Source organism: Camelus bactrianus, chromosome 30 (assembly GCF_048773025.1).
Source record: "Camelus bactrianus isolate YW-2024 breed Bactrian camel chromosome 30, ASM4877302v1, whole genome shotgun sequence".
NCBI classification, from domain to species: Eukaryota; Metazoa; Chordata; class Mammalia; order Artiodactyla; family Camelidae; genus Camelus; species Camelus bactrianus.
Window position 1 is genome coordinate 7,922,043 of NC_133568.1, and position 16,798 is coordinate 7,938,840.

The 16,798-nt window shown below is 43.3% G+C and overlaps 1 protein-coding gene across 6 annotated transcripts in view; it reads left to right on the forward strand.

Annotated features, from left to right (window-relative positions):
- The window catches only part of SLC14A2 (solute carrier family 14 member 2), a 429,661-nt gene that overhangs the window by 237,471 nt on the left and 175,392 nt on the right, over positions 1-16,798 (forward strand). For 5 of the 6 annotated variants that reach the window (XM_045521425.2, XM_045521422.2, XM_045521421.2 and 2 more), the window contains exon 3: positions 3,336-3,426. The gene's annotated coding sequence lies outside the window, so the exon portion shown is untranslated. Of the gene's footprint in view, positions 1-3,335; positions 3,431-16,798 lie in introns of all 6 variants that reach the window. The other variant, XM_045521419.2, reaches the window with a different exon arrangement.

Here is a 16,798-nt window from a genome sequence, read left to right on the forward strand (position 1 = left end):
CTTTTTCATTAAGGTTTTTGAAAAATTTTGTTGTTTGTTTGCTTATGTTCCTTTGGCACAGTTTCCTTTAGCTCCCTGGCAACACAATTTTGTATGTGTTTTTTTTTTTTTTTTCTCTAATCATTACCTTCTTTTCTTGCAATGTTTTTGTGGAGTTCTTCTGATGAGTTCTTTCTTATTCTGACTCACATTTGACTGAGATGAGCTCTTTCTTAACCAGCTGTTTTACAGAAAGTTTATAGGGCAGGGACTAGGCTATGATACCATCCAGCAGAGAGTCTCTCCCACTTACAGGGATGAGCCTTAGGATACACAGGGTTGTGTGTATGCATATGTGTACACATTGATTTAGCCTTCTTTCCAGAAGAAAGAAGAGATGGGCAGTTGCAAGACTGACTAATACTGAAACTCTCTTCTCCAGTGTGCCTCCCCAGCAAACTGCTTCCTGCAGGGATGCCATGCCTAAGTATGTTCTTGTCTATACCACCTCCCCTGCTTCTCAGTGGAGCCAAACAGGGCCCAGGGATGCTCTCATAGATAGCCTGCTCACTGTAGACTAGCGGACCAGCTGTTCCTCAAAAGGTGATGTTGGTTCTGCCCCTCTTGATGAATTCTGCACTCTTCCAGCCTCACTTAAGGTCTTTGGTGGCAGACACTTTTCAACATCTACCTGTCCCTGGTTAGACCTTTATTTCATTTGGCAGCCCTTCCCCAACAAAGGTGAAATTTGCATTTCTATTCTTATTTTTCTTGTTGTTTTGGATTGAATTCGGAAAGACATGGGCAGGGTTGTCTAAACACTGTCGTCTTAAAAATAGAAGTCCCTGTAAGGCTGTAAATTCCTGTCTTGTTCCCCCTGATTCTCCAGCATCTAATAATGTATCTGGTGTCTTGTCCAACTAAGCATTTGTCCCAGGCAAAAATGATTTCTGTGTGATAAGTTATATGCTCTCCCTAGTTTAATTTAATGTTTAATTATCAAAAGATGGCATGAGTCAGGATACCTCCACTTCTAAGGAAAGTTCTTCTCTTTTTTCCACCTTTGGAGAATGAGACAGGCAGGGACATGAAGTCCAAGTGGACAAACAACCTGCGGCAGATGATTGGGTAAAACTGACACTAGCAGGGCTGCCAGACAGGCTCAGAGAAGTTTTGTGTGAGTTTGTGGGAAGAACCTATCCCAAAGTTAGGAGGGAGAGACAGGACTCCAGGTTCAAGGGAGATGCTTTGGGATAATGCAATCCCAGATCAGAAAGAAGGGCATGTGTGGAGGACAGGCATTGTGTGCAGTGTTCTCTCCTCCTATTTGTGCTTGCACATGTCAGCCACTAAGGCACCAGCAGTTTCCCTCTGTTATTTCATTTATGGCAATAACTTCAGGTCTTGTGTCTGGTCATAATGGTGATATATGCATGCCATCTACAGTGGGCATGGGTAATGAATCCTATTTTATTTCTTAATTAAGAATTTGAAAGTACTGCAAATTACCGCAATTAACATGGATTTTCTTCCTCATTTATTTACTTATTTAGATGCATGAAATTGCACCCTTAGCTGAAACCAATGGCAGAGTTCAGAGCCTGTGAAAATATATAGCCTTCATTAAAATACTCATTCTTCCCCAACAGTGAAGTTGCAATGTGGAAATGGTAGTGGTATCTATGTGTGCACAGTGCTTCCCCCCAAAATTTGCTTTTGAATTCAGTCCATTAGGCGTGGTAATTTAAAAAGTTGAGTTTATTAACAATCCGTTGTGTGACTGTAACAAACTAAGATTTTTAAAATAGCCCATGGTTACATTGCCTTCAACCTATATCGCAGTTTTCATTCTCTAAGTTCTTGGGGAAGATGAGGGTTATCCCATTTTCAGAAGTTCAATGCTCATTGAAGAGAAGAATACCTATGTGATGGTGGTTGAATTTGTCTGACTTCAAAAAACAGGACTTTGAGTAAAACAATTTAGCATCAAATTATCTAGTTGTTTTAAAGATACAACCTTAGTCTTCATTCTTGGGTCTTTGTGTTTGATTTTGGTTTTGTTTCTAACTAGTGTGCATGGAGACTTGCAGCTTAAGACAGAGTGGTTGAAATTAACCAAAAATACGCTTCAGAAAGGTAAACACTTTAGTGTGGGCCAGCAGTCACTCCAAACTACAGCCAGCAGGGATATAAATGGGTACAATCCTATCAGATAGCAATTGGGAATTGCAGCTTAAAAGCCTTAAAAGTTACAAATCCTTTGAAATCCAGCTATTCTACTCCAAGGAACTTACCCCCAGGGAAGAATGAAGGGTGATTACCAAGATTTAGCTCCAAGGACATTTATTACAGCCTCATTTATAATAGCAAAATAAAAATAAAACAACCAAATGTACTGCAATAAAAGATTGACTAAACCTTACACTGGAATACTAAACCATTAAAAAGTATGTGGTTTGTATTAGTTATCTATGGCTCCATTACTCCAACACTTAGCAGCTCAAAACAGTGAACATATATTATCTTACAGTTTCTGTGGGTCAGGACCCTTGAGCACAGAGAACTGGGTCCCCAGTCTGTGCACCTAAGGCTGTGATCATGATGTTTGAATGATCTCAAGGGTTAACACACAGAGGATCCACTTTCAAGCTCACTCCAGTGGGTGTTGGCAGGAACCAGTTCCTCCAGGACTGTTGGTTGAAGGTTGCCCTCAGGTGCTTGCCTTCATTCCACTTCCCACCTTTCTGCAGGGCTGTTCATAACAGAGCAGGTGGTTTCCTCATGGTAAATAAGACAGAGAGCAGGAGAGGGTAAGCAGGATTCTTTGTGTAACTCAGGCTTAGAGCTGACATCCCATCAGTCTTGCCATGTTCTATGGTTAGAAGTAAGTCAGAGGTCCAGCCCACACTCCCGGGGGGTGGATTACACAACGGTGAGGATGTAGGCGGCACGGATCATTGTGAACCATCTTATGAGCTGTCTACCACAGAGCTGAGGTTTATTTATTGGCAAAAGATGTTCTTAATATCTTAGTCAGTGAATGAAAAGCAGATAACAAAACAGCATTGCAGAATGATCCCCATTTTGTAAACTAATAGAGAAATATATATCCACATGCACATAAATAGTCACAAAACAACCTACAGGGGCTCCATGGGTTGATAGTGGTTATACCTGGATGGTGGCACCACAGATGAATTTCATGTCTTGTCTCCTAACATGTATTTTATCTTTTATCTAAAATGAACATGTATTGCTTACAATTTTAAAAGGAGTAAATGTTATTAAATTAAAAAGCAAAGCAACTGAAATTCTTTGAACTTCTTGTTTCTGACCTTCCGTGTCTATCTTTACAGGACTGTTTCTTGTTACTACTTGAAGTCAACTAAATAGAAGTTCACAAGGCTCTGTGTAGAACCCATTGATCTCACCGTGACCAGGGAAATTGTGAGTACGTTCTAGAACTTGTTGCTACATCTGTGTCTTCCAAAGCAACTGTTACCACCAATAATGCTAACATGGAAAAATCAAAATTACTTTTTTCCCTCTGAGGTCACAATGGGAACTAAGACTGAGCTGAGAGAGCTAGACTCTGGGAAAACTTCTTCTCCTTGAGCCAGTGTCTTAACTGCCTAATTCTGGCAGCTTCCAGATACAAGCCAGCATGATCATGTGGCAGCCATCTTCTCAGAAAATTCCAAAGGGACAGATTCTGTTTATATGTCAAAAGTAGATGAACCAATCTGACATGGCTGAACATAGTTTGCAAATGTGAAAAAGGGGAGAGAATGGGTTGGTTTTTCTGCCTCACGCCACCAGGAGGGCCTGAGTTGGGATACCGCTGGTTCAGGGCTGGAATAGCTTCTCCAGCAATGTGAATTTTATCTTAAGGTCCCTTACTGATGAACACTACTGTTTGGCCAAACATAGATTCATTGGTTGATTGATAAGCAGACCAGCTGCCCTCCACCTACATGGAGCACAAAGAAAGCAGCTTAGGATGGGTCATCAGGTATCCACAGGGAAGGAAGTCAGTGGTTTCCATGGTTTCCAAGATGGCCAGGGACAAGGATCAGGTCCAAGGTTCTGGTGGACCTCTTCTCACTGGGACGTGTAGCACAATAGCTGGTTAACAGCTAGCACTCCAGTCTTGGTGCTTTAACACCAATAGATAGATCGTATAAGGCCCAAATGAGATTTGTCAAGGTGGTGATTCAGAGCCCAGGGCCTCCTACCTTGTGGGTTCACCATCTTCCAGGGCCGTTGGGTTTTACACCAGATCTGCTGCATCTACGCGGTTGACAGAGAAGAAAGTGAAAATGGCGCACCTGCTTCCTACCCACGTTGGCCTACAATTGACACACATTACATCCCATTGGTGAGAACTAGTCACATGGGCCTCACCTTGATGAAAGGGGCCCTGGGTTAGTCCCCGGTTGGCAGTCACGTCCCCAAAACTCCACTCTGCAGTGGGAGAACACACACTATGGGCTCGCTCAGGTCAAATCAGTGTTGGAAAGTTCTTGCTGAGGAAATTCTTAGTGGGAATTCATAGGTGGATCACAGAGCAGGGTTTAGTGGACGTATCAATGACGCTTTGAATAGTGAATCGTTCCGCCCGTATATGAAACAGCTTCCAGTACCAGCCATCCCTACTTCTCATGATTATGGCAACAAGCCACTGGGTCAACAGCTTTAAAACCACCCCTCTCTCTCTTAGTTTTGTGTTGTGAAAAATGACAGTAATAAGATCTATGTCTTAGAGTTGTTGTAAAGCCCCAAGTAATTCAAGGAAGAGCCTGGGACACTTTATCTCAACACCAGTGACTTCTCCAGCAAGTATCCACACACGATGAATAGTCTCAGAAGTGCCTTACCGGCACTGCCACAATTGCTGATTCTGGCCATGTTGTCGTCACTATGAGGCTACAGTTACAATGACAGCGCCCCGGCCAACAACAGAGTCGTAACATCCCTATGGTGCTTGGCATTTAGGTCTTACACTCTCATGACAACCTTACAGAATGGAAAGGAGACTCTCTATTACCCCATCTCATAGGCAAGAGAACTGAACCACATGGAGGCTAAGTGACCATGACTGAGATCACATCACAGCCCAGTCAGAGACACCTCCTGGCTCTCAAACCCAGGTCTTCTGCATCAAAATCATTCTTCTACACCAAGTGGAAAATGGAATCTTGGGGGAATAAATGGAATCATTGTGGAGAACTAGTCTCACCCTCGTTGTTCAGATGAGCTGGGGATGCCTTTCAGGGCTCTTATTTTTTGTGCCACTGGCCTCAGGCTGTCTTATCTCCTTCACGGTTAGTCAGTCTAACTGCACCTGGGTTGAGGGGTGAGGGTCGGAGCAAGCAGTGGTGGTGTTGGTGATGTCACCTCACAGAGGCCATATACACAAGGCTCCTGGCAGCAAGAGTAGGCCCCAAGGAAGGAGGAAGAGGGAGCACTTTTCCTTCACTCTGGCACAGCTGGACACATCACTGGCCAGCGTCACCAACCCTAGTGAGGCAGGTGACAGGCTGAAATCCACTTCCAGGCTTCTTAGGGTTTTCTTTCTCCTCCATTCAATGCATTGGCCTTTTCCCAGCTAGCTTTGAGGACTGATTTTTAGTGACTTTATTCTTTCTGTTGAGAGCAAAGTAAGAACTGTTTCTGGTAGCTTGAGGCTTGCAGCATAAGGTTCTTGAAGACAGGGTTTGACCTTGACCTAAAGGTGCCCCAACTACTCTAGTGAGTGAGATCTGGTAGACGTGGATCTCTGTGTGGAGAGCAGTGCCTGGGCCCAGACCTGCTACTAATTGTGGTGATGACACGAGGGTCATCTAGGCTCTGTAGGACCCAGTCCCCTCATCTGTCCAGCCAGGTGGCGGATGCCCACCCCCTCCACCTCCCCCACTTTCTTATGGAAATACTGAGAACTTGGGGCTTAAACAACTAAATAGACAGAAAGTGCTTTGAAAAGCATAATGTGCTAGATAAATGCGGCAGAGAGCCATCATTATCACCACGATTTTGTGGTCACCTCAGCTTTTCTTAACACAGAGCAGTTAATGAAGTGGCAACTGTATGGGTTTCCCACTAGGAGGGTGAAGGGGCCAAACGAGCTCTATTTTTATCCCATTTTAGTGTCCAGTTTTTTTTCCTTCACAACAGCTATGTCTGGTGGGTTTACGAGTGTTTTAATTACAGTGGCATTTTAGTACACTTACTCCTAACAGAAGGCAGGCTGAGGGCTTTTTTTTTTTAATTCTAAAAATGGTGGCTTTCCCTAAAGGCTGCGTTCACTTTCACCAGCAGCCAGAACACCGCTGCCTTTGACCCCACCTGTGAGCTTGGTGCCGCCAACCTTTAATGAACTATTTTCCGCGTGATCAGAAAGCGTCTTAATTGGGCCTACAGGTCCACGAGTAGAGAGAAACATGACAAAAATCCATTCGCCATCAGGCTTTGGTTCATCAACTGTTCACCAACTGAGATGCCTTTTCCTATGGTTACGAGGAGTTACAGGGAGAAAAAACAGCAGTCAGGGTACAGACAGACGGGGAGAGCCGGGCAGACAAAGAGAAAGAACATCTCACCCCCGACCCTGGTGCATGGCTGTCTGCTGCTTCCTGCGGCATCTCGGGTGGGCCTGCCTCGGTGTAGCCGTCAAACGGACAGGCAAGCACCTGCCTCAGGAGAAGGAGAAGATAAATGTCGCCAGGTAGGGAATCTAGCCGTTAGGGCCATAAAATGTCAAGTGGGAAGGTGTTTTGCCAGCATCTGGCCCCAAACAGGCCTTTTACAGAGGAGAGAACAACAGTCAAGCACACGTCCAAGGCCGTGCAAGTGTTAACATAACCGCTAAGGACAATGTATTACTTTCCTAACGGAACAAATTACACAAATGTAGTGGCTTAAAGCACCACAAATTTATTACCTTAGAGCTCTGCAGGTCAGAGGTCTTACACAGGTCTCCCTGGGCTAAAGTCAAGGTCTTGGTGCCATTGCATTCTTTTCTGGAGACTCTGGGGAGAACCCACTTCCTCGCCCCTTCCAGCATCTAGAAGCTGCATTTCTTCGCTTGTGGCCTCTTCCTCCATCTTCAAAGCTAGTAGTGTCGCACTTCTCGGATCTTTTTTCTCTAGTTTAATCTTGACCACAGCCAGGAAAGGTCTCTGCTCTTAAGGACTCTGCTTTTTAGACTGGGTCCACTTGAATAATCGAAGATAACCTCTGTATCTCGAGGTCCGTAACCGTAGCCACATCGGCAAAGTCCCTTTTACTATAGAAGGTAATGCATTGACAGGTTCTGGGTGATGAGGGTGGACATCTTTGGGTGGGAGGGGGCATTATACTTCCTACCACAAGGAAGATGACTTTACACGGAAAAAAAGGTGGTGAGTCTACAGAGAGTTGGATGGTTGAAAAGAAAAATACCCAAGGATGTCTGCTTCGGTGTCTTCAGGCATCCAACTAGAGACGGAGACTAGTGTTTCAGAAGTCAGGGGAAGGGAAGGAGGTAGTAATGGACAGAGGGAGGGGCTGTAGGTTCATCACAAAGCCTCAGCTGACCTCACAGAGATCCCCAGAATGAGATGACCCTTCAGGGTGGTCATAAGGGGCTGGGCTTTTAAAGACTTTTCCCCCTGAGTGCTGTGACCACATCAAGCAGTTGCAGGATATGAGCTGCCCCAAGGAGGGGTCGTGAGCTTGGGCTAGCCGGCTCTCTTCTGGGGGGGGGTGGGGAACGCCCAGTAGCTGGCTCCTTCATTCACAAAGGATCTTGTGGTGGCTCACAGTGAAAAAAAAATGTGACAATGAATATATGTATGTTCATGTATAACTGAAAAATTGTGCTCTACACTGGAATTTGACACAACATTGTAAACTGACTATAACTCAATTAAAAAAAAAAAAAGAGGAAAACCAGAGCACACCATCACAGCTTCTACTCGAGCACCTATTCCTAAGTTTCATATCCATATTTGAAAAGTCAATAATAAAGTCAGCTGTAGCCTGTTTGGAATGATACCTGACTGATAGATTTCACAAAGTGGCCCTAGACCCAGAACTTACAAATCAGAAGGAAAAGAGTCATGCGCCACATCTCCAGTGTAAAGCTAGACAAGACAGGGTCTGGAAGGAGAGCCTAACCCTTGTCATTGCATGAACATAGGAGCCAGAGCTTGCAGGGGTCACATGTGGAGAGAAGAATGAAACTGAGTCAGGCATGGTGTGGACCCCCGAGGAAAGGACAGGTGGATCATGAGTTCTGAAGACTAAGGTCCAAAATCCAGGTCAAGAATCCAGGACTCCAGTCACGCTCAAACCACGGCAGAGAAGTGGACATTGTCAGACTCTAAGGTCAAGGGTGGTAATGCTGATATTGGCTTAGAAGGATTCCAACAACTTCCGGCAGAAACTGGTGGTCAAAACAGTGGCGTCCGGCATCAGCCAAGGAGGTGGCTAAACAACAGGTGAGAAATTCTCTTTCAGAAGAACTGAGGGAAGGGCAAGAGCCCAATGACCCAGGAAAAGGGGTTGCAGTATTAGATTAAGCACGTGGGCCACAGTCTCATGTCTCTGCTTGTGAATGTCATTTGGCCCAAGCCCAAGTCTGATTTTTGGCACAGGAGCAAAAGATGTTCTGGTCGTCTGAGTAGCAAGGGTTTAGAAAGATGCTGGGGTACTGCCGTATGCTCACTCCAAGGGAAGCCCTCTCACAGAACATCAGGGCTGACCTTAATCCTCATTTTAATGGAATGGTAGCTGCAAAAAGGGTACAAGGGCCGATTTGTTCCTACCTTTGCACCCCAGAGGCTCTTACTTTCTCAAGTCGGTACTGAGCCCAGCACCTGCTTCAGGGCAGCTCTGCCTGTTTGGGCAGATGGACGTCATGCATTTCCACACATTCACACTGCAAAGTCTAAAGGAAATGCTATTTAAGAAAAAGACTTCCTGCATCTTCTAGAAGATTCTGAAGATGCTGTATTGGCTCCACCACACTTTTTAACATTTTTTTTATTGAGTAATAATCATTTTACAATGTTGTGTCAAATTCCAGTGTAGAGCACAATTTTTCAGTTATACATGAACATACATATATTCATTGTCACATTTTTGTTCGCTGTGAGCTCCCACAAGATCTTGTATATATTTCCCTGTGCTGTACAGTATAATCTTGTTTATCTATTCTACATTTTAAAATCCTAGTCTCTGTCCCTTCCCACCCCCTGCCCCCTTGGCAACCACAAGTTTGTATTCTATGTCTATGAGTCTGTTTCTCTTTTGTAGTTATGTTCTTATTATTATTATTTTTTTTTTTTAGATTCTACATATGAGTGATCTCATATGGTATTTTTCTTTCTCTTTCTGGCTTACTTCACTTAGAATGACATTCTCCAGAAGCATCCATGTTGCTGCAGACAGCGTTATGTTGTCAGTTTTTGTGGCTGAATAGTATTCATTGTATAAATATACCACTTCTTCTTCATCCAGTCATCTGTTGATGGACATTTAGGCTGTTTCCATGTCTTGGCTATTGTAAGTAGTGCTGCTGTGAACATTGAGGTGCAGATGTCATTTTGAAGTAGGGTTCCTTCTGGATATATGCCTAGGAGTGGGATTCCTAGGTCATATGGTAAGTCTGTTCCTAGTCTTTTGAAGAATCTCCATACTGTTTTCCACAGTGGCTTTCCTTGCTTCCCTCCCCCACTCTTAATGATTTAGTTGTCTTCTTTTACAATTTTGCGTTTATTCTTTTTGTAATTCATGGTAGTTATTACCTTTCCAGTTATGAGTTTCTCATTTTTGTAACATCCTGCTTCTTTCCTATTTAGAGTAGACCTGTCAATATTTCTTTTAGCATGGATTTAGTGTTGCTAAACTCTTTTAGTTTTTGCTTGCCTGTGAAATTCTTTATCTCTCCTTCTATTCTGAAGGATAGCCTTGCTGGCTAGAGTATCCTAGGCTGCACCTTTTTTTCATTCAGGACTTTGAATCTATCTTGCCACTCTCTTCTGGCCTGTAGTGTTTGTGTAGAGAAATCAGCTGAGAGCCTTATGGGTGTTCCTTTGTAACTCACTCTTTGCTTTTCTCTTGCTGCCTTTAGGATCATTTCTTTATCCTTGACTCTGGCCATCTTGGTTATGATATGTCTTAATGTGGGTCTGTTTGGGTTCTTCCTGTTTGGGACCCTCTGAGCCTCCTGTACTTGGATATCTGATTCCTTCTTTAGGTTTGGGAAGTTTTGAGTCATGATGTCTTCAAATACCTTCTGGTTCCTTCTGGAACCCCTATTACGTATAGATTGGCACACTTTATATTATTCCATAGGCCCCTTATATTGTTTTCATTTTTTTTTTATTTGTTTTTCTTGTAGCTGTTCTGATTGGGTGCTTTCTGTTGTCCTGTCTTCTAGGTCACTTATTCGTTCCTCTGCATTATCTAGCCTGCTTTGTACAACCTTTAGGTCAATTCTCATCTCAGTAAATGAGTTTACTAATTCTTCGTTCTTCTTTATAGCTTCTATTTCATTTTTGACATGTTTTATATCTCTAAACACTATCTCTTTTAGTTCCTTCAGTACTTTGATCACTCCTTTTTTGAAATCTTGATCTAGTAGGTCATCAATGTCTATTTCCTTGATCATGCTTTCAGGGGATTTCTCTTGATCTTTTAATTGGGAGTGGTTCCTCTGCTTCTTCATATTGCTCATATCTCTCTGGCACCAGTGGGAGGGCAGGTCACTCCCCCTCCCAATGTCGTAGTCAGACGCTGCGCTCAGGTGAGGCAGGTGGGTGGATCACACCCCCTCCCAGCACTGTGGTCAGGTGCCGCATTCTGTTCCTGCCAGGAAGGCAGGTGGCCACCTGCCCTCTCCTGGCGCCAGTTGCTCCGCTGCTCTGTGCAACTGCCTGCTCCTCCTCGGGTTGGCGCTCCATAGGTGGGCTTGGGGAAGACCGTGGAACAGCCCCACCCCTGCTCTGTGCCAAATCTCAGCTCCTTGTTTGTCTTGGCGGCGTGAGTTCTCTGAGGTGCCGGGGCAGAAAGATCCTATCTACCTTGGACTGTAAACAAGTCTCTGTCCTGCCTAGGAGGTTGCGGAGCCCCCAGGTACAGATTCAGGTCTCAGCCCCGCCCCCACCTGAGCGCTGTGCACAGGAAGAGATGGTGGCTGTGGCTGTGTCTTGCCTCTCTTCCCGTGAACAGTGCCAGTAATGGTGTCATGGGTCTGAGGATACAAAGGCTATGGCGCCCCTCCCCCCAGGGCACACCAGCCGTGTTGCTTTGCTTTTTTTGCAATTTATGGGGGACCGAGGTTGTTCTGCTCCGTATCCCCTCCCAGCCACGTTGCGCAGCACCCTGCAGTCCCCCAGGGCTGCCTCAGTGCAGCCACCCCAGTCCTCCACCCGGCTCAGGCAGCCTGTCCTGGCCCCAGCTGCCAGTTGTGTCTTGGGCTGGGTGTCGTGGGGACCCTTTGTGCCTATTTAACTTAGTTCTGTCAGTTAAGGGGTTCTCGGGGCAGATCTGAGCCTCAGAGGCTCCCCCTCAGTCCCGTTGGCCTCTCCATTAAAGAGAGGAGACCCAGAAAAGGAGCGCTAGTCCTCCTTTGCCCCTCCCTCCCTGCGGGACTGATCCCGCACTGTTTGGCTTTTTCTTCTTTCTTTTTTCCTTTTCTCCTATCAGATTTTTGGCGTCTTTGTTTTTCAAAGAGGGCGATCTGTTGGAGTTCCTCAGGTGCTCTGGTTGGCTGAGTGGGTCCGCGGATGTAAGTTTTGGTGTATTTGTGGGAGAGGGTGAGCTACAAGCATCCTTCTGCTCCGCCATCTTGCTTCCAGCTCCACCACACTTACAGACAAAGTGGTTTTGATTCGCCTTGATCCAAGCAGTGGGTGCAAAGCACTTCAACACAGTAAACACCGTTGCCTTCCTATAAACCCTTTTTCACATGTAAATATCAGCAAGAACACTAACAATAATCCTTCTGATTCTTATAAGGCTTCACGTTTTGCCAAGTACTCTCATCTACGTTATTTCTTTTGAATTTCATAATACTACCTGGAGGAGGGAATTATTATGCTCCTTATAAAGATGAATAAATTGAGAGCTTCAATGAGTTTGGGTGACTTTCCTTAAGTCACAAAGTTAGAGTCTAAAGTTGGACCCAGGTCTTATGAATCCAAATTGCCGCTGACGTGTTATCATGATGTCTACCCCAGTAGAAGACCTCTGTGTCTCACAACCAAGGAAGTTTGGGAGAAAGGAGAGTCAGGAAGAGTAGAGAAAGCAGAAGTCTGTGGATAACAGTCTGACTTTTACATTTTGTCTCAGGTCAGTCCTGAGATTATTGACTTTAACTCTTTTTTTACTTTACCTCAGTGTTTTTATCTGTTCAAAGTATTCTCACAAGCTTATTTCACTTGATCAGCTCAGCACCCCACAAGGTAGGCAGACAGATGAGAAACTAAAACTCAGAGAAGTTAGATGACTCACCCAAGATCAGATGGCCGTCTGGTGACAGGACTGGAGCTGGAACCCGGGTCTCTGAGATGAGGATGGAGTAGAAGTAACACAACAGCTGAAAGAGACAGGAAGGAAGCACTTCATTAAAAGATCAGTCAGAATCATATGCATCTCACAATGTATTGTCAAACTGTCATACTGAACACCTTAAACTTATGTGTAGCGATTATATCTCAGTAAAATTGGAAAATGTTTAATTCATGTGAAAGTTAAAAAGTGCCAAGAATAGCCAAAATAATTTTGCGAAAGAATACAGTGAAGAGGGGCTTACATCACAGACATCAAAACACATGATAAAACAGTACGACAGGAGAGTGTAGGTACAGAGACTAATGGGATAAACCAGAAAGTTCAGAAAGTGACCCATGTATTTTTGGAAATTTGGTGCCTGACAGTGGTGATTACAAATTAGTAGACAAGGAATGGACTGTTCAATACATAATGTCACAATTGGCCCACCATATTGGAAAATTAACATTGGAGCTCTATTGCATACACAAAATAACACAAAACGTTGCAAATAAACTCCAGATGGATTTAAGGCTAAAAGCTAAAACAAACAAACAAACAAACAAACAAAATCTTTAAAAATACTAGAAGAAAATTCAAGAAGAGTTTTATATCAAATAAGGAAAAGATTTCTTAAGATTCAAAAAAAAGTACAAAAGAGGAAAACAGATGAGTTGGATTACATTAAGATTTAAGAGTTCTGTATGACCAAAGACACCATAAACAAAGTCTAAAGATAAGTGAGTGCTCAGAGGAAGAATTTTCAAAGCATTTGACCAACAAAGGGTTAATATCTAACTATGCAGGGAAACCACTACAATAAGTAAAAGACAAACAGCCCCAAAGAAAACCAGACAAAACTAAAAACAGTTCACAGGAATGTACATCAAAATGGTCTATAAAATATGAAAAGGTGGTCTATATCATTGAGAATCAGGGAAATGCCAGTTAAAGCTGAGAGACAATTTCACACCTATCCAGTTGCCCTAAATTAAATAGTTCAATAGTGTCAATTTTTGGTGAGAAATGAGCACTGTCACTTTGGAGAGACTGCAGATTGAACCTGTTTAGAGAGCAATTTGGAAATACTTTGTTAAAGTGAAGGTATGTGTCTCTATGAAAACTAGCTTTATGTCTAGATATATGTACCCTAGAAAAACTCACTCCTATGTGTAATATGGCATGTCAAAGGATATTTATTATTGCATTGTTTGCAATATTGAAAATTTAAAAACAATCTAAATGCTCATCAATAGAGCAATGGAAAAGTAGTGGACATTTCATAGCAAGGAACCTCATAAACAAGACACATGCAGCAAGAAGAATGATTTTGTAGAACTTGCCATATGATCCAGCAATTCAACTCCTGGGCATATATCTGGAGGGAACTCTAATTCAAAAACATACATGCACCCCAATGTTCGTAGCAGCACTATATGCAATAGCCAAGACATGGAAGCAACCTAACTGTGCATCAACAGATGACTGGATAAGGAAGCTGTGGTATATTTACACAGTGGAATACTACTTAGCCATAAAAAAGAATAAAATAATGCCATTTGCAGCAACATGGATGGACATGGAGATTGTCATTCTAAGTGAAATAAGCCAGAAAGAGAAAGAAAAATATCATGTGATATCACTCATATGTGGAATCTAAAAAAAAGAAAAGAAAATGGGAGAACTAATGAACTTATCTACAAAACAGAAACAGACTCACAGACATAGTAAACAATCATATAGTTACCAGCGGGGAAATGGGGTGGGAAGGGATAAATTGGGAGTTCGAGATTTGCAAATATTAACTACTATATATAAAATAGATAAACAGCAAGTTTCTTCTGTAAGCACAGGGAACTATGTTCAATATCTTGTAGTAAACTATAATGAAAAACAAAAACATGAAAACAAATATATGTATGTATACATATGATTGAAACATTATGCTATACACCAGAAAAAAATAAACACCCTTAAAAGATTTTTTTTTAAAGATAGATGATTTTAGAAAACCCAGGTTGAATAAAGAGAAATCATACTAATATACCATTTACATACACATTTAAAATATACAAAGGGATGTTGTCTGTTCCTTATGGACTTCAACATATGTGCAGTAAAGTCATAAAAACACAGAGAAAGAGGCTTGGAAGATGGTTTCTCAAAAGAAAGGGGGGAAAACAGGTCAAGGACAATACAAAGAGGGTTCAATTCAGCCTATAATGTTTTAATTCTTCTATTAAAAAGAAATTAAAAGAAAGTCAGCAAGATGTTAACATTATAACGTTCTGCGCTGTGGATGCTGAGTGTTTGATGTAGGAAACAATTCAGGAAAGACAAAGGTATTCAACAGCAGCTTCTCTCTCCTCTAGTGGAAATGAAGAGGCAGCGGGGAACATGAGTCTGCAGGAGGCAGAGCTGACAGCTTTGAAAATGATTTTGGCTTTGGGTTTCTGCTCATGCACTCACACCAAGACAATGCTGCACACGGCAGAATTGGGGTCAAGCCTATAGCAGCTCCAAGCCAGACAGTCAAGGCACACGGGGTCCCGGGCAGCCCAGCCCTGCCAGGGTGTCAAGAATAGCATTCTGTGGCTAGGACTCGGGCCCAGGAAGGGCAATGACTTAAATACAGTAGAAGAGTATTTCTCCCAACTTAAAAGAATTCAGAGGTAAGCAGATAATAGGATGGCTGCATGACATCTCCAGGACTCGAGTTCTTTCCATCTTTCTGCTCTCGCAACCCCTATTTACATGAGTTCCATCCCCAAGGCCACTTCCTGATCTGAGACGACCCTGCAGCTAAAAGTCATCCAGGTGGGAAGCAGGAAGAAGTAGGGGTGGAAAGGCTGCAATGGGTCCTCTCAAAATTCCTTCTTGAAAATCCTTCACTTGCATGGATACTGTACTGGCCATCCCTAACTCCAAGGGCATCTAGGAAATGTTCCCTTTAATTCAATCAGCGATGTGCCCAACTAAACATTTGCTAGGGAAGTATTGCTAAGGAAAAAGGGGAATGGCTAGTTAGTTACCAGCTAGCAGCCAGTAGTAACTCACTGTTGCTACAGTGACGTGGACATGAGCCTGCCTGCTCTGGACACTGCTTTGCCGTCCATGTAAGAAAGATGGCTTCCTCAGTGGAGCTGATCATTTCTGCTGTTCATCGCTTCACACTTTGGTTAAACGTCTACCTGGGTCAATTACACTTGAAGCCCTGTCTCCAACCTGTTCACCTTTCACCGCCCTCAGAATAGGTCTGAGTTGAGCTGTTAATCTTTCTCCCCCCATAGTTTTAGTTCTGCATGCATACTTCACAGTTCTCACTCTAGGAATTGTAACTTCTCTTCCAGATCCATCAGCTGCTAGAAACACTCAGATTTTGTCTTTCCAACTCACCTCCTCCAAGGAGACCGCCCTGGCTCAGTTAGGTGTCCTCCCTTGAAGTCACTTTGTCCCACTGCCCATTGTCAGAGGCATGTCTTCACTCAGAGACTCAAAGACTTTTACTGAGGATGAACCTTAGACCATCTGGCCCAGTGACCCATAATTTTTTTTTTATTTTTCAGAGCCTTTTCTTGAAGTGAAAACTTATATGACATGCTAAGATAATGGATGAAGTGAATAAAATGATGGGGGGGGTGGAGGAACCCCAAGTCCTTTCAGAACACACTCCGAGAATGGAATATCTTGCCCTCAGCTTATGAGTGAAGACATTGCTGCCAAAGACAGACCTGAATTATGCCCGGTCATACAGCTCCTTAACAAGAACAACAATAATCATAATACCAATCTCAGCATTAGCTAACATCCACCCTCTGCGTCAGGCACTGGTCTAAGCACTTCACACGGATTAATTAAACCTTGTGATAACCCAGTTACTCAGCTCATCAAGGGCAGAGCCAAGATTTGAACCAGGCATTCTAATTCCAAGACGATGCTGGGAACTACTACTCTGTAGGCAAGTGCACCACAGTGCTCAAATAAGAATTCTAGTCTTCTGATGCCTAGACCAAATTCTCTTCTTTGAATTGGTTTCTACTGACTTCTTCGAATTATAGATTCTGGGTGTATATCCTTAACTTCCCTTTCCCCGGCACCTCATATCTATTTTTTTCCTGCACTTGGTAGGCATTTTGATAAAGGTTTTTGACAAAATAACTGAGCTCAGTGAATAGAAATCAGCTTCCCTTTCTTTGCATGGGGTTTTGCTGTTGACTTGGCCCAGTAAGGCCGCTGGCTAAGAACTTAATGGAAACATCAAGCCACATCCTTGACTATCTGA